Source organism: Notamacropus eugenii, chromosome 1 (assembly GCF_028372415.1).
Source record: "Notamacropus eugenii isolate mMacEug1 chromosome 1, mMacEug1.pri_v2, whole genome shotgun sequence".
NCBI lineage: Eukaryota > Metazoa > Chordata > Mammalia > Diprotodontia > Macropodidae > Notamacropus > Notamacropus eugenii.
Genome location: NC_092872.1, coordinates 346686410 through 346713175, shown reverse-complemented (window position 1 = coordinate 346713175; position 26766 = coordinate 346686410). Strand labels below are relative to the sequence as shown.

At 39.3% G+C, this 26766-nt stretch overlaps 1 long non-coding RNA gene across 1 annotated transcript; it reads right to left on the bottom strand.

Annotated features, from left to right (window-relative positions):
- Positions 1-4787: 4787 nt before the first annotated feature.
- Positions 4788-17834, bottom strand: LOC140518177 (uncharacterized). The gene is made up of 3 exons (XR_011971842.1): positions 17742-17834; positions 9811-9865; positions 4788-8276 (listed from the first exon to the last, which is right to left on the bottom strand). It is a non-coding gene; the product is annotated as an uncharacterized lncRNA (long non-coding RNA).
- Between the last annotated feature and the right edge of the window lie 8932 nt (positions 17835-26766).

Genomic DNA, 26766 nt, shown 5'->3' with positions numbered 1-26766 from the left:
TTTGAACCAGTTACCTATATATCTTTGATATCAAACCTTTACTACAAAAAAAATTGTGCTGCAAAGATTTTTTTCAGTTCTTCTTCTCTTCAGTTCTTCAGTTCTCTTCTAATTTTAACCCCAATGATTGTTAATGCAAAAGCTTTTTAATTTTGTGTAATCAAAATTTCCCATCTTATTCTATGATCCTCTCTAAACTTTAGTTGATCAAGAATGCTTCACCTTTTCATAGATGTAAAAGCTATTTCCTTCCTTGTTCCTTTCATTTATTTATGATATGATTTTTTTATATCTAAGTCTTTTATATCTAGTATCTATTTAGAGGTTTGGGGGTTTTTTGGCATATGGCGTGAGATGTTAGGCTAAACCTAATTACTACTAGACTACATTCAAGTTTTTCCAGAAGTTTTTATTAAATAGTGTAATCCTTACCCTGGTAGGTAGGAGCTTTGGGTTTATTAAACATTGTGCTACCAGGCTCATTTACTTCTGGACATAATTGTAGTTTTGTTGTCTGTTTCTCTTTGCAATTCAATAAAACTTTCCCTTAAGAACTTTGATGCTATGCTATTTTGTATATATATATTAAGCATTCATATTAGTTTGTTGTCTGTGGTGCCTTTAAGAATAATGTAGTTTCCCTGTTTATCATTTAACCATGCTTATTTTTACTGATGCCTTCTCTGAGATCATTATTGCTTTCCCTGCTTTTTTGAGCTCTCTTAAAGCATAATAAATTCTTCTCTGGTCCCTCATTTTAACTCTGAGTGAATCTTTATGCTAAAAGTGTGTTTTTCAAAAATGTAGTAGAACACTGTGCTGTGGTACCCATGTAAATTATGTGCATCCACATAGGTCTGTCTAGATGTAGCTCAAAGGAAGGAAAGAATAGATATTCTCCTCCTTCCATCCTTATCCAAGGGAAATTTTGATTCCTGTCAGAAAGAAAGGAGGTTGGGGTGAGAAATTAGCTGCTCTGCCCTCCTCAAAAGTTGGGGGTTCTGGGCCATAATTATATCTATTCACTCCCTTAAATATTGTTAGTCTAGAGGATATAATTGATAGGTTCAAGCTGCATTCCTAGTATGTAGGGATGGCTCAGGTCCCTACATACTAGTCACTATCCCTTAATGGGGAAGGAATATTTCAAGCTGTATAGCCAAGGTTTGACTTCCTTTCCACTAAATGCCAATTCCACAATGAATATACAAAGAAAATAGTGAATAAATTCTTTTATCCAAGCAGAAAGCAAAAATAAAAAATCAGAGAAAGTATACATTGAAGTATAAATTGTGTTTGTCTTTCATTGTTGAAGAAGACCATGCCATCAGAGAAATGATGACATGACTTGCACTTGACTGTTTCGAGTGAGGGAAGGCTGTGCAGGTCACCACATCACTTCTCCTCCAGAGCCATCTGAATCCAGTGACCAGAAATTCATGAGAATGACTGGAAATGACCCAGGATGCAGTGGGAGACCTTGGGCCCTTTAGGTCAAGATCTTTTCAGGTACTCACTTAGGGTGAGGCAATGCCCATTCATTGAATAGGCCTGTTTAAGAAGTAACCAGGGCATGGCCCCTTTAATGAGGCCAAGAAAAAGAAAGGCATCAGGCTGGGTGGGAAACAGCAACTGTTACTATTCATAATCACTCTAAAGCCAGGAGGGTCCAGATGAGCCCTTAGGCAGTGGCCCATTAGCTTCCCAGTTTCAGAATGCAGGGACCTACATGAACTTGGGTATTGAAAGAACAGGTAGATGTGATTGTTGAACTACTGCTATATTTGGAACATAAAGAAAAAGAAATAAAAGAAATGTTATATAGGACTAAGGAAGAGCAACTGTCGTCCCTTAAAAAGGGGGGAAAGAATATACTTTGTAAATTGTAGGCCAATGAATTTGATTTCTGAGAAAAAAATTCTACAATATTATGTAGATGGCTTGTGAATACTTAGCACAAAAGTGGAATCAGAACCCGTATGGGTCATCAAGAATAGATTAGTCTAGACTAACCTCATTCACTTTTTTGACAGGGTTATTACCAAGCTCATAGATTGGAGAATGCTTTAGATACAGTTTGCCTAAATTTTAACAAAGTATTTGATAAAGTCTCTTAAGGTCCACCTTTGGGAAAAAATGATGTAGTCTGGAAGACAATAAACTTACATGGATTTATAACTTCTTATACAGCCAGACTCAAAAAGTAAACATTAATAGTTTTTATAGCAACTAGGAAGGATTTCTTCAGTGTAGTGTAAATAAATATATACCAGACAATATACAGAGTAAATAAGTTTTCTTATTAGCAGTGAGATAACTGGAAAGGAGAAAACTGGGGGGAAATGTTTACTGCAAATTTCTCTGATAAAGGCTTCATTCCTCAAGCATTTACAGAACTGAGTCAAATATATAAGAATATGAGTTATTCTCCAATTGATAAATGTTCAAAGGATAACAGGCAATTTTCAGAAGAAAAAATCAAAGCTATCTATCATCATAAAAAAAATGTAAATTAAAACAACTCTGAGGGACCACCTCACACCTATCAGATTGGCTAATGTAACAGAAAAGGAAAATGATACATTTTGAAGATGATATGGAAAAATAGGGACATGAATGCATTGTTGGTAGAGTTGTGAACTCTTCAACCATTCCGGAGAACAATTTGGAACTATGTCCAAAAGGTTATAAAACTATGTGAACTTTTTTATTCAGCAATACCACTACCAGGTCTGTATCCCAAAGGGATCAAAGGAAAAGAAAAAGGACCTATATGCACAAAAATATTGTAGCAAATTTTTTTGTGATGGCAAAAAATTAGAAATTGAGGGAATGCCCATCAATTAGGAATGGCTGAATGAGTTATGGTATATGATTATGACGGAATACTATTGTGCTATAAGAAATGATGAGCAGGATGCTTTAAAAAAGAAACCTGGCATCATCAGGATTCATTAGATGGAGTCCAATTAAACAAAGCCTGGGACTGATCAGGTTTATATCTTGTTGATCTTTTTAAAAATGAAAATAGAGAGGAAGAAGAATACATTGAAAGGAGGAAGGGCAGATAAAGGAAAGTTAGAGAAAATTATCACACATTATCAGAGCACAAAAAAACATCAATACAAATAAATATAGTAGAGGTGGGAATAGCTGACACTTGAACCTCACTCTGATCTGAACTTATCCTCCCCAAAAAAGGAAGAATACACACAGAGAGTTGAGTTTAAAAATATATTTCACTCAACAAAGAAATAAGAGAGGAAAAGAAGGAAGGAAGAGGAATTAGAGAGAAGATAGATTAATGGAGGGATTAGTCTCAAGCAAAGCAAATTTAAAAGGTATACAGGTGACAAAGAATGGAAATCTGAGGGGATACCCATCAACTGGGAGGTGAATGAACAACTTCTGTTACATAAATGTGGAATGCTATTGAGCTGAACTTTTATCAGTGTAAAGACCAACCAGGATTCCAGAGGACTAATGATGAAGCATGTTATTTATGTACCTTCTAATAGAGAAGTGAAGAACCAGAATACAGAATGAAACAAATATTTTTCTGGACATGACCAATGTGGAAATTTGTTTTGATGGATTATAAATATTTGTGAGGGGTTTTGTTTTTCTGAGTGGAGGTAAGGGTCAGAAGGCAGCTCTTGGCTGATTAAAGCTAAATATATTTTTAAAAATGAAAAAAACCTGGGAAGTTGTGATAAATGAAAAATCCAAGAGATTCTGGGTAATTATAATCAATTTATTAATTAGGCTAGCTAATAATCAATAAATTATCTTCAGTGGTTTCTCTAAAAGACAAAAACATGAAGAGACTGGAAGTCTTAATACATTTTTAGACAATGGGGTACCCCTGAGAGGTAAAAATCAACCCTGATTGGTGAACAATTATTGAGGGATGAGAGAAAGGTCTTCAACTCCTCCTGCTGAGAACATGACTTGATCATGAGATTCATCCACCTCCAGTAATCTGGACAAAGGAATCCATCTCTACCACTCTGGTTGATTTTCACCTTCATGGGCTAGGTCACTCTAAATTCCAGTGGAGGAGTACTAGGGCATGAGTTTGCTATTTTGGGGCAGAAATTCACCTGGATTTGTATTTTTTACCCTCTGAACAGAAGGTCTCCTAGGTGAGTGGGTTCCTACCCAAGTTCAAGGAGCATGTATCCAAGGATTGGGAAAGTTTCATCAATCAGCTTTGTCCTTCAAATACTGGCTAACTGACTTACAGGGGCCAGTACTTGAATGACGGAATTTTTTTTAAAAGCCTAGATACCAGTCTGATAATTGGTTAATAGAATAGAAAAACAATTTCCGTCAAAGACTTATATGAACTGATGCAAAGTGAAATGAGATGAGCAGAACCAAGAGAACACTGTACACAGTAAAAGCAAAATTAGTATGATGATGAACTGTGAATCATTTAGCTATCTTCAGCAATACAATGATCCAAGACAATTCCAAAGGACTTATGATGAAAAATGATATCCACCTTCAGAGAAGGAACTGATAGAGTCTAAAGGCAGTCTAAAGCATACTTTTTTAACTTAATTATATTTGGTTTGTTTTTGGAGGGTATTCTCTTTCACAACATGGTTAATATGGAAATGTTTCGCATTACCTCATACATATAATATATATCAGATTGCTTGCTTTCTCAATGAGAGGGGAGAGGAGGGAGTGAAGAAGAGAATTTGGAATTCAAAATTTAAAAAAAAATTAATTTTTTTTTGTTTGCATGAAATTGAGAAAATAAAAAATAAATAAATAAATAAAACTATACACTAAACTGAATCATTTAAAAAAATGAACTGAAGTAACTCAGCTCAACCAAAATGGGGAGTCTCAGATTTCACCAAAGGGAAAATTTTCCAAAGCCTCTAGAAACACAAGCTGGTGATAGGGGACTTGAGAGATATGCCAACTCCTCTACATGTCAACTTCTTCACAGAGTCTTTCTCTCCCTTCAGAGTCCTGAAGACAGTCTGGAACCATATAACATCCTCTTAAAAAAGCCAGAAGCCAGGAAAACAGGATCTCTCTTTTCTCAAGCTCTTATCAACACTGTCTTTTACATAGCCAGGTTCAAAGTTGAGGATAGTTTTATACAAATAGCTTTTCAGGTGAGGGTTACACAAGCAACATATTTTGGGATCCTTTCTAATTCATTCTATCTTCTGTCTTATAAGTTCATTTCAGATACAATCAATTCTCAACTTTTACAGGTGTAATATTCCTAGAAAACAGTGTGAAAGGTAAAAATGCAGATGCTGATGCATAGAACCTATGAGAGATATGGGGATAGGTTTCCTTGACCACGAAAAACTGTAATCTTTCACTAAAGACTGATGAAAATACACTTTTCTGTGTATAATTCTTTATAACAAAACATTCATTCTGACAATATGCATTTTTCCTAGCACAGTAACTATAAAAAACTCCTAAAATGCAGTACATAACATAAAACTGGTAATATGCAAAACATTTTTCTCACTAGTAACTCCCTAGAATTCTGACATTTAGTATTAACAACTCAACTTAAAAAAAACATTGATTTCAGACAAAATTGACTTTCATGTGAATTATATACTGCATAGCAAATAAATTCTTAAAACCAAAACACTTTTCAACCTGAATCTTACTTTCCACTGCATCAGATGGCAATGTGAGAACATTGTACTGTATACTGTACTAATGTAAACCTCTCTATCTATCATTGCTGCTTTCTGAAATCCAAAGGAGAGGTTGTTGGGACTTCAATTACTGCTTTTGGGAGAAGCCAAGACTGATGAGGCCTCAACATTATTTCCAGCACTCTATCCTTCATGGCTAATGGATGGCATTGAAGGTCATGAAGGACATAACAGCTTTATATAATCCATCAGCAAGGTCTATTTTGTGCACCATTTGAGATCTTTAAGGGTCTAATGGCTACAGACATCTCAACATGAAATTTATTTAATACCTTTATTTTCTCACTAAGCTGCACCACTGACTTTGAACATTTGGGCTTAGTCTCAAAGGACTTGCACTTCAGTTTAGGAACACAATTGCAACACAAAACTTGAATTTTAAAGGCAATGAAAAAATGCAACGAATGCACAGGGAACTCTTCCCTCTATGACAGTAGAGTGAACGAGACCAGTGAAACACCTAAAAGGAAACCAGCTACTCCACAAACTTACATGCATCACACCTCTCATTTTTTTCTTACTGTACATAGTCATGAAGTGCACAGCTGCCAACACAAAAATGAATTTGCTAATAAAGTCATATGAATGTTGAAGTCATCAAAGCTAAAGGCTTGAATCTTGAGGACTGACTATACATTCACAGGCATAATCATTCATTTCCCTACATTACATCCTCATACTCTTCTTCTCTTCTTATCCCCTCCCCCTACTCTCTACAAATAAGGTGTTAGGGAGGGGTAAGGAAGGAGTGTAATCAATACAAGTGATTTCAATTGAAGCTATCTCTTTCCATATTGCAGTCCCTCCACTCTTCTTCCAGCCTAGGCTCCAATCATTGGTTTTTATACTCTCTTTAATTCCTTTTAATCCTCCCTTAATGATTCACCCTCAGAATTTGGCATTGATTTTGCTTGTAACTACTTTCTTTCCAACTTTACACTCTGTCTTAAAAACTTCCTCCCTCCTCACTAACTCGCCCTACTCCTTTGTGGAGCTTAATATATTTCTACACCAAATTCTTTGTGTGTGCTTATGTGTATGTGTATGTGTGTGTGTGTGTATTCAACCCACCTTTTTAAAGTTCAGATAAGAGTAGGGCTCACGTAATGCCTAGTTCCCCTATTCTTTCTTCTATGTTAACATATTTTTCTCCTTGAAACTTGAATTACAAGAAATATAGTTAAGTTCCACCTCCTTCCTTTCTTTGCTTTACAAAACCCATTTAAAAAGAACCAAAAAAAAAAAATCACATACCCAGGCCCTCTGGGGTTATTTTGTTTAATTTCCTTTGTGATTGTTGAAAATATTTGGGTTCTGAAGAAACATTTGTTTCTTCTCTTCTACTAGAATGTAAAAAGTTTCATCATTAAATTTCATCACTAAAATGCATTTACCTTTCTAAGTTTTTCTTGATTCCTTTGATGAAATTTCAAAAAATCTCAACTCTGGTCCTTTCTTTCATCAAGAACACTTAAAGATCTTCTATTCTGATAAAAATCCTTTTTCCTCCCCTACAGATTATGCTCAGTCTTTTAAGATAATTTATTCTCGTATATAACACTTTATCTTTTGCCTTTTTGTTAATAAGACTTTATCTTTTGCCTTTTAGAGTATCTTATTGTGCGATCACCTTTCCTTTATAGTAACAGCTGCCAAATCTTGTGTGATCCTAACTGATTGCTTAATATTTGAACTATTTCATTTTGGTTGTTTTGTACTTTTTTTCTTTGATATGGAAGCTCTTATCATAGCTCTGGCCAAAACATTTCTGGAAGTTTTCCTTTTAGGGTTTCTCTCAGGAAGTGATCAGAGGATTTTTTTTTACTTTGCACACTATTTCTAATAGATCTGAATATTTTTCATTTATGATTTCTTAAAATATATTGTTCATGTTTTTGCTTAGTTGTATTTTCAGGGAGTACAATGATTCTTGAATTAGCTCTCCTTGACCTATTTTTCATGTCAGTTGTTTGTGATAAGTAACTTACATTTTCTTCTACTTTTCTATCTTTTTATTTGGTTCTAAAATTTCTTTTTGATTCATAGTCATTGAGTTCTATCTGCTCCATTCTAGTTTTCAGTAAGTTCATTACTTCAGTAAAGTTTTAAATTATTTCTCCCAAATCACTAATTTCATTTTTTAAAATTTAGCTTCTTTTTTTCCAAAATATTCTTGTAGTCCTTGTGGTAAAGTCATTTTATTCTTTGAAGTTTTGCTTATGGTTTTGGCATAGTTGCTATCATTTTCTAGGTGTACCTCTTGAAAGTATTTTGGCTGATAATACTTTTGTCACAATATTCTACATCTTCCTTAGCATATGCATATCTTCAGTCTCATTTCCTTATTTGTACCAGAACCAGGCTTTATCCACTCCTCTATTTTTGGATGAGATAATGGTCTTGACCTCAGTTACTTGGATTTTGCCACTGACTTCTGCCTCTCCTTGTGTATCTGTTATCATAGTGCAGGAAGATTTCAGACACTCCTAGATCATCTGGGGTCAGTCTTAAAGTCTTCTGGGGCATGTCAAGTCATAATGCTGTAAACTTCCATTTCCCTAGAATTATCTGTGAAAGAGTATTAAAGTGATTAGGAAGCTACAGTGTTCAAGAGGACATTTCTATATGCAACTGAGTGCATATATACTCTTCCTTCTTTGAATCAATTCTGATGAAAGTAAGGTTCAAAAATTACCTACCATCTTCCTATCCTCTATCCATTGTAAAAACTCTTCCTTGTCTTCTTTTATGTAAGAAAATTTTCCCCACTCTACCTATCCCTTTCCCTTTCTCTCAGTGCATCAATTTTTTCTCACCCCCTTTTTTTAAAAGAAATCACTGCAACTTAATCAACATACACCCATGCCCTCTGCCTATGTAAACTCCTTTGAACTACCCTAATAATGATAAAGTTATTAGGAGCTGCATGTATCATCTTCCCATATAAGAATGTAAACAGTTCAACTTTATTGCGTCCCTTATGATTTTTCTTTCCTGTTTACTTTTTTATGCTTCTCTTGACTCTTCTGTTTAAAAGTCAAATTTTCTATTTAACTCTCATCTTTTCATTGGAAATGTTTGAAATTCTCTATTTCATTAAATTTCCATTTTTTGTTTGAAGACTCAGTATTGCTGAGCAGGCTATTCTTGATTGTAATCCTAGCTTCTTCACCTTCCAGAATATCATATTCCAAGCTTTCTGTTCTTTTAACATGGAAGCTGCTAAATGTTGTGTGATTCTGACTGTGGCTCCATGATATTTGAATTATTTCTGTTTTTCTGCTTGAAATATTTTCACTTTCACCTAGGAGCTAGGACTATAATATTCCTGGGAAATTTCATTTGGAATCTCTTTCAGGAGGTGATCAGTGGATTCTTCTAATGTCTATTTTACCCTCTGGATCTAAGATATTGGGGCAGTTTTCCTTGATAATTTCTTGAAGTATAATTCTAAACTCTTTGTTTGATCATAGCTTTAAGGTAGTCCAAAAACTCTTAAATTATCTCTCCTCAATCTATTTTCTTTTCTTTTTATTTTAATTTTTCATTTTTAACACAGTTTATAACAGATAAAACAATTCAAATTTTTGGTCAGGTGATACTTCTTTTTAAAGCATTTACAATATGGACCACAAAAGAATTTTTTTTAAACATTAACCAACTGAGACACATATCATATTTATGTTGCTGACTTCACAAGCTCTTGACCTAATTGTCTCCACAGTATAACTAAGAATTAAAGGACCCCATCTTATTGTTGTTGGTCTAAAGTTCTATGCCTAATAGCTTAATTTTAGATTTAACCTCAGATGTTCCCCTGCCAATAATCTATAATTGAATAGATCTGGTATTAAGCTTATAAACCTTTTGACTATAGGAAATTGACACCAAGAGTAGGGACATTGCAGGGATACAATATCTCCCCAACTTCATGTCAGTTCCAGGCAGGATTAGACTGTCCACTTGCATTCAGTCAGGCTTAAAGTCTGCCTGGTGTCAGTGAGGAAATTGAGTCAGGAGAATCTTACCTCAGCCCAGGCTGAACAGCCACTCTCCCACCCTTCCCATGAGATCACCTATGCAATTCATACCACCATCTCACCAGCTTACTGGCATCATGGATTGGAGGCTCAGACGGCTTTTCTTGCTACCCATACCTGGAGTTAGATTCAGAAGAACAGTCAGTTAATAGTCCCATAGCATCTAAAAATGGCAAGTTCCAATAACCAGGTTTAAAATATGATTATAATTTCACTTTGACTAAGGAATATCTTTTGAGGCAAGTATTAAGTGGTGTACATGCCTTTCTATACATGTTCTAGTTCCTGATTAAATAGCAATCATAAAATCAAATTTACCATTAAAACCTTAACTTTTCCATCAATGCCAAATTTTACCCAAGGTTACCTTCCTCTAGGAAATTTAGACTAAAATTCTTTTCCCCAAACTAAAGATGTCATTGATTTATTCTCAGTAATTAATTCAGTCAATTGTTTTAATACTAACTGCTTTTATCTCACTTTGTAACATGTCCAATTTTTCTCCCCATCACTACCCTCTCCCCACTTCCTAATACTTTGAATGCTGATTACTTCTTCCCTCGATGTACCCTCCCTTCTATCACACCCCACCCTTCCCTTATCCTGATCTTTTCTCTTTCTTGTAGGGCAAGATAAATTTCTATACCCCATTCCCTGTAGTTCTATTTCACGATTATATGCAATAAAAATTCTCAACATTCATTTCTAATATTTTGAATTCCAACTTCTCTCCCTCCTCCCCTCCCTCCCCAGCCCCACTGAGAAGGGAAGCAATTCAATACAGACCAAATATGTGTTCTTTTGCAAAAGACTTCCATAAAAATCATGTTGTGTAATACTAATTATATTGCCCTCTGTCCTACTCTATCCCCCCTTATTTTTTTCCCTACAATTGACCTTGTCCCTTCTCAAAAGTATTTATTTCTAGTGACTCCATTCTCTCATTTCTCCTCCCTTCTAACATTCCCCTCACCCCATTTGTAGTTTCTTCTCCTACTTTCCTGTGGTGTGATATAAATTTTCATATCAAATTTAGTGAGCATGTTATTCTCTCCTTCAGCCACATGTGGAGAGAGTATCTTCATTTTTCCCCTCTCCCCTTCTCCCTTTTCTCCTCCATTGAATAAGATTTTTCTTATCTCTTTTATGAGTTATAGCCTGCCCCATTCCATTTCTCCCTTTCTCTTCCCAGAATTTTCCTCCTTCACCCTATAATTTTCATTTTATTTTATATTTTTCTGCATGTGGATATCACCTCTTCTGATATAACACACCCTGTACTCTTTATCTATATATGTGTATGTGTGTGTGTATGTACAATCTCTCCATCTACCCAAATACTGAGAAAAGACTCAAGAGTTAAAAATATTTTCTTTCCATGTAGTAATGTAAACAATTCAGTTTTAGAGAGTCTTTTATGGTTTTTCTTTCCTGTTTACCTTTTCATGCTTCTCTTGATTCTTGTCTTGGGAAGTCAAATTTTTCTGTATAGATCTGGTCTTTTCCTCAATATGAATGATTGAAAGTCCTCTATATCATTGAATGACCATTTATTCCCTTAAAGCATTATACTCAGATTTGCTGGGTAGGTGATTCTTGGTTTCAATCCCAGTTCTTTTGACCTCTGAAATATCCCATTCCAAGCCCTTAGATCCCTTAATGTTGAAGCTCCCAGATCCTATGTTATCCTGATTGTATTTCCACAGTACTCAAATTGTTTCTTTCTAGATGTTTGCAGTATTTTCTCCTTGATCTGGGAACTCTGAAATTTGGCCACAGTATTCGTAGGAGTTTCTCTGTTCAGGCCTCTTTCAGGAGGTGATCAGTGAATTCTTTCAATATTTATTTTGCCCTCTGATTCTAGAACATCAGGGCAATTTTCCTTGATAATTTCATGGAAGATAATATGTAGGCTCTTTTTTTGATCATGAATTTCAGATAGTCCTATAATTTTTAAATTCTTTCTCCTGGATCTATTTTGCAGGTCAGTTGTTTTTCCAATGAGATGTTTCACATTATCTTCTATTTTTTCAAATTTTTGGTTTTGTTTACTAACTGCTTGGTTTAACTCAGAGTCATTCTTTTCCCTGAACTGAATTCTCTCTTTCAACAAATTATTTTGTTCAGTGACCTTTTGAACCTTCTCCTTGATTTGGCTAATTCTGCTTCTTAAAGCCTCCTTCTCCTCATTGACTTTTTGGATCTCTTTTTCCAATTGAGTTAGCCTCTTTTTAAAGCTGTTATTTTCCTCAGCATTTTTTTGGTTCTCCTTTAGTAAGTTGCTAACTTGTTTTTTAAAGTCTTCTATTGCCTGAGCCCAGTTTAAGTTCCCTTAGGAGGCAGAGGCCTTGACTTCCTCTGCCATTATGCCTTGTTCTTCCTCATCTGAAAGGATGGGGGGAGACACCTGTTCCCCAAGAAAGTAACCTTCTATGGTCTTATTTTTTTTCCCTTTTTTAGGCATTTTCTCAGCCAGTTACTTGACTTCTGAGTTTCCTCTCCACAACCACCTTGCCTCCAGTTCCACCAAGGCAGCACTGGGGGCTGAGATTCAGATGAGCTGCTCCAAAGTCTCAGGGGTTTTAAGCGGGGGCAGGGCTGCTATTCAGTGTGAGATTAAGATCAGCTGCTCAGGTAGGGGCCGGGCCACCACACAGGGCTCAGTGCCCTCAGGGGGTTTACGATGAAACCTTCAACAATGGATGCAGGCTACTGCCTGCTTTGGGAGCCCCGTCTGCTGCTGCCTCTATGCTGCCTCTTGAGGAGACCTCAGTTATGGGGACACCCTGCTCCCCTCTCGGCCAGCCAAAAAGACACTCTCACTGACCTTTGGTGCCTGTAGGTTGAGGGATCTACACTGCCGCGGAGATTCTGTCCCTGAAGGCTGCCTGGATCTGCTCCTTTCAGTGCTGCATGGCCAAGGCAAGGCGGGGCTCTGCTCCGGGTCCAGTGCACAACAGACCTCTCCTGGCAGTTTTTCAGATCTCTCTGGGATAGAAATCTCCTCCACTCCATTGTTCTGTGGCTTCTGCTGCTCTAGAATTTCTTGAGAAATTTTACAGGTATTTTATGGGCTATGGGGTAAGAGTTAGCATATGTGCATCTTTCTACTCCACCATCTTGGCTCCTCCCCCTCAATCTATTTTCTAAGTCAGCTGTTTTTCTGATTAAAATATTTCATGTTTTCTTCTATTTTTTCATCTTATGACTTTGTTTTATTGTTTCCTGATGTTTCACAGAGTCATTAGCTTCCCCTTGCCCAATTCTAATTTTTAAGGAGTTCTTTTCTTCAGTGAATTTTTGTGCCTCCTTTATCATTAAGCCAATTCTGATTTTTAAGGTGTATTTCCTTCAGTATTTTTGGTGCCTCTTCTACCAAGTTATTAATTCTCTTTTCATAAATATCTTGCATCATTCTCATTTCTTTTCCCAATTTTTCTTCTACTACTCTTACCTTTTTCTTTAAACCTTCTAAGAATCCTTGTTGAGCCTGGAACCAATTACATTTTTGGAGGCTCTTTTTTGCAGCTGTTTTCATATTGTTGTCTTTTTCTGAGTTTATGCCTTGGTCTTCCTTGTCACTATAGTAACTTCTTAGGATAAAATCCTTTTGTTGCTGTTGTTTGCTGATTTTTCCAGTCTATTTTTTCACTTTGAACTTTATGCTAAAGTTGGATTCTGCTCACCTGAGAATGGGGAGGCACTATTCTAAGCTTCAAAGCTTTTTTATGCTGCTGTTTTCAGAGCTAGTTCTGGGAGTCTGCAAGTTTTTGATGCTTTCAAGGTGTTGTGATTCTGGGAGAGATACTCTCTTGGTCTGTGCTCTGGTCTCCTGGTCCTCTGCACCTGCATGCAATAGTGCTCCCCTTTTCCTTAGGACTGTAACCAGGGACCCTGCTCCCTTGTGACTTACCACCAGTGCTCTTCTCTGCCCTGGAATTGTGGTCCAGAACTACTTATGGGCAATGGAGTTGCCAACTAACACCAGCTGTATCTAATGCCAGAAAAGAGTCCCCTATAATCTCTTTCTGACAAGTTGTCTAACCCCCTTACAGTCTCTGGGCTGAGAGCTCCCAAAGATGTTGTTGCTGCTGCATATATGGACTCTGAAAAGATTACTACCCCAGAGTCACAGACTTCTCTCATCAACCTCTTTAAGCTTTTTTAGGTCAGAAAATTGTCTTGCCCCAACTTTTTGTTGGCTCTACCATCCCAAAATTTGATTTGAGGTATTATTTCAAAGTTGTTTGGAGGAGAATGTTGGGAGAGTTCATCTAGGCAGCTGCCCCTAATCTGCCATTTTGACTCTGCCCTTCATGATAAACTTTTAATACACAAACATTCTAATAAATGGAGAAAGTCCTTGATTGTTAATATAGTTAGGTATGAATGTGTTTTGTGTTTTATATACATATATATATACATATACAAATAATTTTTTGATGACACAGTTATAAAGTTCTAAGAAATAACCATATCCTTATACACATCATAAGGAAAGTCACAAAAAACATAAAGCAGACATTAGGAAATAAATGCAGACTATCATAGTTTAACAAATCCTGTAATAGGTGAGACAACTAAAGTGGAATAAGGGTAAGAAGTACATCTGCGCAACTGCCCCTTTTGTTCAAGAGAATGAAATGTGATGGAATCTGTTTCCCAAGCTCTGTACTTTAGAAGGTTAAAATATAGTCTATCAGAGCTGGAGGGATCTGTAAGAATCACAGAACACAGAATTTCGGAGCTAGAATGGACTCAAGAATCATAGAATATAGTGCAGTGAATAGAGAGTGTTGGATCTGAATTCAAATCCAGTTTCAAACACTTGGCAGCTGTGTGATCCTAGATAAGTCCCTCTGTCTGCCTCAGTTGTCATTTATAAGATGAGGAAAATAAGGTACCTACATCATAGAGCTGTTATGAAGATAAAAGGAGATAACATATGTCAAGCACTTTATAATCAGAAAGTTCTATGTAAATGATAGCTACTACTCTTATTACTAAAACATAGCCTGTCATGTCTCAGAATTATAGAACAAAGAATGTCAGAGACAGAAGCACCCATAAGAACACAGAATGTTAGACATGAAAGGTATTTTGGTGGTCACCTAATTTGAAATATCCTCATTACATAGATGAGTAAACTGAAGAAAAATATGTGACAAAGAAAATCTGGCACTGAGACTCACTTCTGCCCTCCTGGTCAGAGTCCTTTCCACTAAGCCATGCTGCCTACTTTTTTTCACTTTATTTTTCTTGGGAGGTTTGTGTGTGTGTGTGTGTGTGTGTGTGTGTGTGTGTGTGTGTGTGTGTGTGTTTTCTTTTGCAATATGGCTAATATGGAAATATTTTTGCATGACTTCACATGTATAAACAATATGTTATTTGCCTTCTCAAGGGCTGGGGGAGAAATGGGAGGGAAGGAATTTGGAACCCAAAATTCTTTAAAAATTAATGCTAAAAAAATTTTAATATAATTGGGAAATATTTAATGAAATAAAAAATGTAACTTACATCATACTGCTTTTTACTCCTTAAGATAGCACTTCCAATATTTAAAGAACACTAAGACATTTAAAAGTATCAAACTTAAGAATCTCAGAAGAGACCTCTAAAGTACTAGACTAACCCCCAGATGTAGCAGAAATTCTTTCTGCAGAATTCCTGACAAGTAACCATTCAGACTCCATCTTGAAAGCCTTTCGTTATCAGGAAGTCTTTAGTATTCCTTTCTCCAAACTAAACATCCCAATTTCCTTCAGTCAATCCTCATTGTGACCTAATCTCTATTTCCTTCACTATCCTGGTTGTACCATGCTTCCAACTTATCAATATTCTCCCTAAAATGTAGAGATCAGAGTTGTGCCTATTATTCTGTGTCTTTTCTTTAAAGACAGATTGTCCTTTCCATCAGACACAAGCCCAGTAAGACAACTAAGGAACCATATTTGAAGGAAAGTGTCCCCCAGCCGATCTGAAAAATGTCCTCAGATCTCTAACACAGTAGGGAGACTCAAAAGCAAAAGGTGCCCATTAGAAACACATAATTTTACTTCTGCCAGATGCTGTTCTAGATTTGCTGGCTACATACTCAGAGACAAAGTAGATGGGATGGGCAAAGACTTTTCAGTTGAGTCCGATCCCAAAAAGCCCCCTCCCTCTCCAAAAAAAAAAAATCCTCTCTATATATATCCACCAATCAAAAACTTACCCATCCTTCAAGGCCTCCTCTATAGGAGGAAGGAGTGGAGGAGAAGGAATAGGAAATGTACAAGACTCCAATGATATAAGCCACTTCTAATATCCCTACCCTAAACAGAAGTGATCCCTCTGGATATCCATCAATTGGAGAGCTGAACAAGTTGTGGTATATGAATGTAATGGAATATTATTGTGCTATAAGAAATAATGAGCAGGCAGACCAGAAAAATCTAGAAAGACAAATATATACTGATGTTGAGTGAAATAAGCAGAAACAAAAGGACACTGTACACAGTAATAACGACATTGTTAGATGACTAACTTTGATTGACTTAGCTCTTCTCAGCAATGCAAGGATCTAAGACAATTCCAAAAGATTCACGATGGAAAATGCTACCTACATCCAGAGAAAGAACTATGGAGTCTGAATGCATACTGAAGTATACGATTTGCTCTGATTTCTTTTGTTTTGTTTCTTTCTCGTGGTTTCTCCCATTCATTCTAACTCTTCTTTACAACATGACTAATGTGAAAATATGTTTAATAAGAATGTATATGTAGAGTCTTTATCAGACTGCATGCTATCTTGAGGAAGGAGGAGGGGAGGGAGACAGAGAAAGCTCAAGACGCAAAAAACAATTTAAAAAAAGACTCAAAAGCTTATGGAAGTGAATGTTGAAAACTAAAGTTAAATAAATTAATGTAAAGGGGAAAAAAAAGAAGTTACCCTCCTTTCTCTGAATTTCCAAAGCACTACAAAACTTTCACAGTCTCCATTATTTTCTCCCTCATATCTTCACTATTTGTATGCATTTGAAAAACCATAGGATCATATATTTAGAGCTGAAACTATAAAGGTCATCTCACTAACAAATGAGGAAACTGAGGCCCAGAAAGTAAGGCTTAGATTTAAATCTGCATCCTTGGACTCACATCCACTGTTTTTCTCTCCTCTTCTAAACTGTAAGCTCTCTGAGGGTAGGGAACCACATCTTATACTAGTCTTTTGCCAGAGCGTGTTCCATATAGACAGAATCCAGTAGTCACTCAGTGAATTCAGTTCAATACCATTTCTTAGATCTCTACTCTAGTGTATACTTGATCAGGGTGGAAACAGAGACATTCTCTGGGTATTTTTCTAGCTCAGTGAGTCCTATTTAACTTAATAACCATTTATTAAGCACCTTCTATGTGCAAGGTACTTCCAGCACTCCCTAGGAAAAGCAGATTGAAATCCCTCTATGGCTTAGACTGGGGGGGGTCTTCACGCTATAGCTATGTTATTTTGGACCTTGATATCCATGGTCAGATATAAATCTTACCCTCTTTTTTTTTTTAGAATTAGAATATTTCTTGCGTTTTTTATGTTATATAATTCCCTTTGCAATTTTCTGGATTTGTGCTTTCAAGAAACTCGTGCTTGACTTGTATATCCATACAATTTCTAGATTTGTTATGAAATATTAAAAATGTTGAACAAGTCGAAAAAATATTTCAATAGCTGTTATTTTATATTGCACTTTATGTCCTCACAACAACCCTGGGAGGGAGGTGCTGTTATGTATTATCTTCCTGTTACACATGGGGAAACTGAGGCAGACGGACAGAGGTGAAAAACCTCGCCCAACTTCACAGAGCTAGTAAGGTGTGTGAGGCTGAATTCGAACCCAGGTCTTCAAGACTCCGGGCCCAGATGCTCCATCCCCCCACCCCCCGCATCATCGGACCGCAGCCATCTTACACCCGGGCGGGCTGGTCCTCAAGGAGTGGGCAGTCAGTCCGTGCTTACCTCCCTAGACAAGCTTGTCCCCAAAGAGCCACAACACGGAGAGGAGTCTGGCCCTTCCCCCACCCCGGCACCGGGCCTCCCTGCGCGTGCCCCATCTCCATGACAACTGGCCCAGCCCACTGGAGGACGGGAGCTGCCGAGGGTCGCACCGGAAGCGCCCACAGGCTGGCGGTGACGGAGGCAGGCCGTAGCGGCTGCTTTAAAGGGTCACGTGACGGGGCGCCTGGTTTCTCCCCACCCCCAGCCGTCTCGGCGGAGCTGGGAGCTGTCCGGTGCTGCTGCGCTCGCTTCGCCGCCCAGGACGCCCGGCGGCTTCCCCAGCGGTGACTCTTCCTTGCTGCCGGGGCCTCTCGTCTGCCCGCGGCCCGGCGGAGAGGGACGGCCTCCCCGGAGGCCCAGGCGCAGGTGTGGCCGCCGCTGGGGTCCAGCGCCCGCCTATGCTCACGGGGGCCCCAGGCCCACGCCTGTCGCGGGCTCTGGCTGCCCCCAGCACCCAGTCTCGGAGAAGGGCCCACGGACCATGCTGCTGCCGCAGCTGGCCAAGCTGAGCCCCGAGGCTTGCACCGCCTCTCGCGTGCGCCTGGCACCGCCCGGACTCTGGTGGCCCCTGTGGTGGCCCGGGCCGCAGCCTCCACCTTAGCCGGCATCTCACGCGACCGAGAAGCTGGGGGCCCCGGCCCTCGCCCCCGCCGAGCCTGCGCGGCCCCGGGCGCCCACCCTCCCCGACGCGAGGCCTGCTCTAACTGCGCCATCCCCGAGGAAGCGCTCGGGCAGGGTGCGGAGCCGAAGGGCTGCCCCATGAAGCCGTGCCCGCTGCGACTCCGCTCCCAAGGGTGGGCCCCCGTGTGGCTCTAGTGGACGAAGGACTGGCCGACCCAGCCCCCGCAGCCACCACCTGCGAGCCTCGAACCACCCAGCCTACATCCTGGTCCGACCCTTGCAAATCTCCATTTCATTATGACAACCGAACACAAGATGTGACATCCGTGCACTCCGTGTGGCCGGCTCCTGCTAGAATGACTCAGGGGCCCATCTTGGGCTGAGCAACAACCTCTTTGCCACCTGCCTGACACTCAGTTCAGTCTGGTCAACCACATCCCACCAAGTCCTTCCAAAGCTAATTCACTACGATGGGCTCAAGATCTGGACCAGCAATTGGACTGCCTTCTTCATTTCCTCAGTGGTGTTGACTTATAGAAGTCATATGAACTGTGAAGTATTTCTGCTGTCAGTATGTAATCAGGGAGCCCCAAAAGGGGGGCCTCCTGATACCTCATATTAGTCCCACCTGGTGGTACTTGACTCCCCAGGATTTCCAGATCCAGTCCTTCAACCTATTTGGTGGATGCTTCTCCTGTGCCAATGACTGTACAGCCTTCTTCTCTGTCATCTGAATGGGACTGGTCCCTTCTTTCTTCATACTCTTCTTCAGCATGAGTTTGTACAGATTGTTCCTCCTCAAAACCACGAACCATTTCAGAGAGCACAAGGGAAGCCCTCTCTCTGTGCCCCTGGTGGAGTTACTCCACAGAAGATTGTAGGTCTGCTTAGGTTATAGAGGGTTGTAAGCTCTACTTTTTCTCCTTCCCCTCCGAAGAGCTACCAGGAGGCTCTTCTAAAACTGGCCTCCTTAATGGTCCTCAAACAACATTCCATATCCCAACTGTGGGTATTTTCACTAGCTCTGCCCCATACCTGGAATGTTCTCCTCGTCATCTCCATCTCCTGGCTTCCTTCAAGTCACTGCTAAAATCTCACCTTCTACAGGAAATCTTTCCCCTTAATTCCAGTGCCTTCCCTGTGTTGATTATTTTCAATTTATCCTGTATATACCTTGTTTGTACATCGTTGTTTGCATGTTTTTCCCCCATCAGACTGTGAGCTCCTTGAGAGCAGAGATTGTCTCCTTGTATCCCCAGCACTTAGCACGGTGCCTGGCACATAGTAGGTGCTTAATGAATGTTTATTGACATCTTCTCTCACCTTCTCCCCCTAACATTTGATCCAATTCAGCAGGCTTGCTGTGCTTCCTACTGGGAAGACAAAGACAAAAATGAGGCAGCCCTTGCCCTGGAGGAGCTGGGAGTTGTTTTGTTTCCCAATTTTACCCTGCTAATATGGAGAAGGCCCACAAGTAGGGTTCACAAATGTAGACCTGGAGAGGACTTTACAGGCCATCTAGACTTACTCTCCTTTTACAATGTGAACACTAAGTTAAAATTACTTTCCCAAGGTCACATAGATAGTAAGTGACTGACAGAGGTGAGATTTAAGCCTAGGTCTCCTGACTTCAAATCTGATGATTTTTTTTTCCGTTGTACTGCCCTGGTTCTGGTCTCTCTATCTCTTCCCTTTCCAGCCACTGCCTGTGACAAATACCTCCCACTTGAAATTCAGGAAGTTAAAGGAAAATGTCTCTGGGATATCCTGGGGCATCCCATCCCAGCTATCCTATCTCCTTCTTCTCCCCTTTCCCCCACTGACACTCAGGAAGGCAGCAGCTCAGCCCTGATTCCAATCACCCTCACTCCAATTTCCCCCACACCCATGCTGGTCCAGAGATTTATATATATCCATTCCATCTTTAAGAGAAAAACTTCATTCTGGGGGAGGAGAAGCCACCAAAGCTCCTCAAACCCTATTTTTCCCCCTTTGCCAGCTGCCTGCCCTTATTTATTCATTCCAAATTCTCCACATTAGGAAGTTGTGTGTTCCTCCTAGAAGGTCTGTAAGGAAAGATTGAATTACCACTTGTTGCCTAAGATTATCTGGAATTCTCATTCAGGGTACAGATTAACTAGTTAACCTTTCTAACTCTAAGATGTTGTAATTCTATCCTCATTACACATCAGTAACATGGGTTGTACAGAGTATGGGCAGATATTCTCTGTCTGATTCCATTTCAACATTTGGGAGTTTTGGGGGCCTGCTTCTGGCCATTTATGAGTCATCAATGAGGGGCTTGCATTGTAGATAGCTACCTTCTATCAACTCTGTATTTGTCTGATTTGTATATGTGGTTTCCCACATTGACTTTTTGTTTTTGTTTTTTGTACCTCCAGCACCTAGCACAGTGCCTGGCGTACAGTGAACATTTAATGAATGTTTGTTGATTGATTAAAAACTCTCCTGTTTTTCTACTGAGTCATAAGAGCACAGTAGAATCAACTTATCAAAAGGGTTTTCTACATTCCCAGCCATGAAATTAACTGGTTCTAGCTGAGTCCCATAGTTGGATGGGAAATAGGGAATTGCCCTGACTCCCTAGCCTCCATATACCTCCCTTGTCTTTTTTGTATCTGTTCCCTCTTCACATTAGTCAAACAAGTATACCATGGTTCATGTGTCCAGGACTGGCAACAACTTTGTGACTTCCTAAAGATCTGAGGGGGGTCTCTGTAGGCTTATAAGTGTGATAGCTGCACTTTCCACAAAATCATAGTGGTTCATGACAGGGAAAACCTTTGCATCAGACTTTCTGACCACCAAGAAGAGGACTGGCCCATATTATCAGCCAAAATTAGTGCCAAAAGTGGTTGGACAGCACAGAGCTGAAATGAAATATAGAATACTTGATTGGTAGTCTTGTAAAACATCTTTATGTTCTAATGATTCTTAAATATTAAGCAAAAAAACTTATTGTAACAATAGTTATAACTTAAGTGACTAACTCCTGTTACTGCTGTTAAATCTGTTTGCTCTTAGTGTGATTCTGTAATTCTGTGATTTTTCCATGTTTAGCATTTCTTTCTGTGTAAAAATAAACAAATCAAAAGAGAAATCTGAGTGGAACATTAATGGAAAAGCAACCATAAACACAAAGAAGGAACAGTGGCTGCTTTCAAAGAGCTAGAGACTAATTGAGGATTGGTGGGAAGGATAAAGGAGATAGTTTGTATATATCCACAAGTAAATGTGATATAAAAGAGAGGACCAAAGTGCTCTACCAAAATGTGTAGGGGATAGGGGGCAGCACTGGGAAAGGATTTTGAATCAAAGAACTTGAGTCCAAATCCCAGCTCTCACACTTGCTACCTGTATAACCTTGAACAAGTCCCTTCACCTCTCTTAGCTTCAATTTATTAATTTATAAAATGAGGGAGTAGAACTAGGTGGCCTTTGAGGTCGCCTCCAGCACTAGATCTATGACTCTGTAGTGATAGTGAATTTCTTTATGGGGTAAGCTGAGGGAACACGTACCCAGACCTCCCCTGGAAACTTTCAAGTCCCTCAGAGATTTTTCAGTTCATTGGTTGTGCCTTTTGAGCATGGCAGATTTCCTGGTTTGCTTCTGTCCATGGTAGCCCAGCATTGTTTTATAATATGACTTGGTAAATTATGAGTGGTCCTATATCCCATGGCAGTGTCAAAGTAGTACTATTAAAAGAAAAAAAGTTTCCAGTTCTCCCGCTTGCAGCTACAGTTCTCTTGTGTGTCAAAAAGTGCACTGTCTCTAGAATTTTATAAATGGTGAAGAGGGGAGTGGGCAGCATTTGGTGACACTGCCCTGTTTCTGCTCCCTAGTTACAGTATAGACTCAACTAAAGCTTATCCCTGGGTCCCGGCTTTCTTTTCTACTTTGTGTTTTTTGAGTAAGTGAACAAAGACAGTTCTCAAGGTGTCCAACCTTAGAATAGACTTTTTAAATATGAAAGGCAGGAAATATGGGACTATGCCCAAAGGGCCATAAAACTGTGTGTACCCTTTGATCCAACAATACCACTGCTAGGTCTGTATCCCAAACAAAGATCATTAAAAAAGGAAAAGGACCCAAATACAAAAAATATTTATAGCAGCTCTTTTTGTGACGGCAAAGAATTAGAAATTGAGGGAATGTCCCTCAATTGGGGGATAGTTGAACAAGTTGTAGTATATGAATACAATGGAATACTATTGTGCTATAAGGAACCATGACCAAGTAGACTTCAGAAAAACCTGGAAAGACTTACGTGAACTGATGCTGAGTGAAGTGAGCAGAACCAGGAGAACATTATGCACGCTAACAACACTGTGAGATGATCAACTAAGGTAGACAACTCTTCTCAGCAATATAACGATCCAAGACAATTCCAAAAGACTGATAAAGGAAAATGCAATCCACATCCAGAGAAAGAATTATGGCGTCTCAGTAAGAAACATACTATTTTCACTTTTTTGTTTTTTTGTTTTTTCTTTCTCAGAGTTTTTCCATTTTGTTCTGAATCTTCTTTCACAATGTGACTAATGTGGAAATATGTTTAACATAATTGCACATGTATAATCTATATCAGATTACTTGCTGTCTTGGGGAAAGGGGAGGGGAGGGAAGGAGAAGAATTTGGAACTCAAAATCTTATGAAAATGAATGTTGACAACTATCTTTACATGGAATTGGAAAAAAAAATGCTATTTACCAAAAAAAAATATTAAAGGCAGGAATTCAAAGAGAAAGTCTACAGATGGAGAAGCAGTTGACTTTGGAAATAGATGAGTGTGATATCCAGAAGATTTGGGGTGAACTAATGGTGCAGAACCAAGGTAAGATACAAATTATCTAGTCTGTGATCCCACAAATTGCTCTATGTTCTGGTCATATTTAAGTAACTATCCTCCTAGAAGATTATACTGATAATTTTAAGTTAAATTACTGAAACTTGTCCTATTAAAATGTACTTTTGTGAGTCTTTCATGTTTAGCATTTCTTGTATGTTTAGGAATAAATTACCTGTCCCACACATTATACATACTGTACATTGGATGCCCTTTATTTTACTCCCTTCCTCTTTTGGGGAAAGTCCTAAAGATAAGCCATAATCTAAGATATAAGTAAGTTATTTCTGGGGGTTGTGGGAGGGGACACTTAAGGATCCAGTAAGTATGGGACCAGGGAGGCCTTCCTCTGGTTCTGGCATGTTTCCTGGATACAGGGGCAGCACTCAGGCTATCGATTTATCATGCTTCACTCTCAAAGCATTTTGTACAGACTGAGGTATGCCTAGCTCTCCATCCCCACAACTAGAGCAGCTTCTGGCTGCCTGGGTATTAGTGGGCCAACATCCTTGTTTGGTGGAGATGAATTGTTTTATTAAATGCAGGATAATAGGAGAGCATTCAAGCAAACCCCAGCTAATTTACCAGGTTATCACTGCAGGCACAGCCACTTCCTTGCTGAAATCACTCAGGGCCTTGTTTTCTCCCTACTAAACAGCATGGCTACCCCGTGGAAGGTTAATTACAAGCTGTAGTCAACAAAGGTGTCTCTGCCCTCATCCAGGGTTTCAACACATCTTGCCCAGCTTTTGTAAGAGCCTTTTCTTTCTCCCTCCTACCCACCCTATTCGTCTTTTTTACCACATAGCTATGACCATCTCACTTCCCTGCTCCAAACAAGCCTGCAACCTAATCAATCAACAGGCTTTTATTGAGCACCTACTGCATTTCCTGCCCTGTGCTTGGGACTTCCAGGAGTAAATAAAAACCAATTCTCTAACTTACAAGCTCCAGACTTGTGACATATCAATCCTACAATTCTAGTAGTTCCAGCTCCTAACCTCTGATGTTGGTAACTGCCCTCTGTTATGGAATTCAGAACCCTTGGAAAGGAGTGAGTCAAAGACAGACCTTTCCTCACATAGAGGAAGAGGTGTAGGGAAGTAACTTCTCATAAAGGTGAAAAGGGCTTTCTCATACAGTAATGGACATGAGAGAGGCTTTTCATTATACAGAGACAGAGGTACAGTAAGGGGCCTTCTCTTACATAGGTATAGGAACATACATTTAGTCCTGGAAAGACTCTACTTACTCCAACAATCTCAATTTACAGATGAGGAAAGTGAGGCTCAGAGAGGTTCAATTTAGCAACATTTATTAAGCACCTACTACGTGCCAGGAATGGCGCTAAGCATTGAAGCTACAGATTAAAAAAAGAGAAAGTCCCTGACCTTGAGGAATTTACAATCTAATGGGGGACCAAAAAACACAAAAGGAAACTAAAAAGTGGGGTAGGTGGAGGTAAAGGACACCAAGAGGTACCCCTTGCAAGGGCATCTTGTTCCATAGAGTTCAGTTCAAGTAGAGCTGCAGTTGGAAAAATAGCGTGAGTTACAAAATCTGGTTTCTGCCATCTGTAAAGGAAAACTTTAAGAGAAATTTAACTACATCCTCTAGCCCTCCAAACAGAAGGAGAAGAGGTTGAAGGAGTTGGAAGATGTTGGGTATCCAAGGCTGAGTTAAACAGCATAATGAGATTTCTGGTGATCAGCGTATTCCATGAAGTTCAGACCAGGCAGAGATATACAGAAAGCTATCCAAGATCACATAAGAATTAAAATGATAAGAGGTAGAATTTGAACCCACATCCCCAATCCCAAATCTTGGATTCTTTCATAGTTACTCGCTGCCCAGAATGATATGGAATGGAAGAGCCTTGAAGAAACTGTGGAGTGTGTGTGGAAATTTTGTGGCCGGCTCTGTTTGAGTAAAAAGAAGGCTCTTTGGCCAAAGGGGCATTCAAAAAGTCTTGTCAGCCTCAATCTACACCCTCCTTGCCATTTTCTCTTGAGTTGCATTTTTTGAGGATTCTAATTGATTCTTTCATTCATGGCATCCAACAAAAGACAATACTGTAACAGGTAAGGCCTTAGGAACTTCTTCTCTGGGAGGCCATGTATTCCTGTGAAAGAATCTTTATTCTTGACCTCTGTATTTCTTCTTTTGTGTTCTAGTTAAATGTAATAAAGCCAGAATCATAGCATCAGTGCCTCCAAGGAGCAAAGAGTGACCTTCCTCTGATCTTTGGCTATTTTCTGCATACAAGTGTAATATTTGGACTGTCCATTTATCTCACTTAACTCTTTTTTTTCTGCTTTATTTATTTATTTTTAGTTTCCAACATTCATTTCCACAAGATTTTGAGTTGCAAATTTTCTCCCCATCTCTCCCCTCTGCCCACCCCAAGACAATGTGCATTCTGATTACCCTCTCCCCCCAATCTGCCCTCCCATCTATCACACCTCTCCCGTCTTGTATCCCCATCCCCTCTATTTCCTTGAAGGGCAAGATAGATTTCTATACTGCATTGCCTGTATATCTTATTTCCCAGTTGCATGTAATAACGATTTTTAGCATTCATTTTTAAAACTTTGAGTTCTAGCTTCTCTCCCTTCCTCCCTCCTTACCCATCCCCACTGAGAAAGCAAGCAATTCTATATATGTTATACATTTGTAGTTATGCAAAAGGCTTCCCTAAAAGTCATGTTGTGAAAGACTAACTATATTTCTCTTCATCCTATCCTGCCTCCCATTTATTCTATTCTCTCTTTTGACCCTCTTCAAAAGTATTTACTTTTAAGTACACCCTCCTCCCCTTAGCCCTCCCTTCTATCATCCCCCCAAACCCCGCTTATTCTCCTCTCCCCACTTTCCTGTGGTATAAGATAGAATCTCATAGTAAATTGAGCGTGCTTGTTATTCCCTCCTTAAGCCAAATGTATCACACTTAACTCTTAATGTGTGTTGTTCAGACTTAGTTGTGCCCAGTTCCTCACTGTTCCCCATAACTAGAGCAGCACCTGGCTGTCTGGATGTTAGTGGGACCAATGTTAGAGGTAGATGAGCACAGCACAGCATCAGTAGTCTAAGGACCAAAGAGTGACCTTCGGGGCATAGATGCTTTGCTGAATGTTAATGCAGATTCTGAAATACCAGGTTGCTGGGGTGCCTTCCTGACCTTATGAAGCTCACAAAAGCTAAAAACTTCACTCCTTTTTTCTAGAACATAAAAGAATAAACATACGGGCCAAGAACAAAAACCCTTTCACAGGAACATATAAACTCTGAAGAGAGAAGGTCACAAGACCTCTCTGGTTAAAGCATTGCCTTCACTGGGTGCCATGAATGAAAGTCAATGAGATCTAAGGGGATGATCTTCAGGACCCCCACCCAGCAGAAGGTGGGATAAGGGCACATCCAGTAGTAATGCTACCTTCAGACATGAACTTGGTGGGAGCAATGTTAGTAGAAACTATATTAAGAGTGAACCTACTCT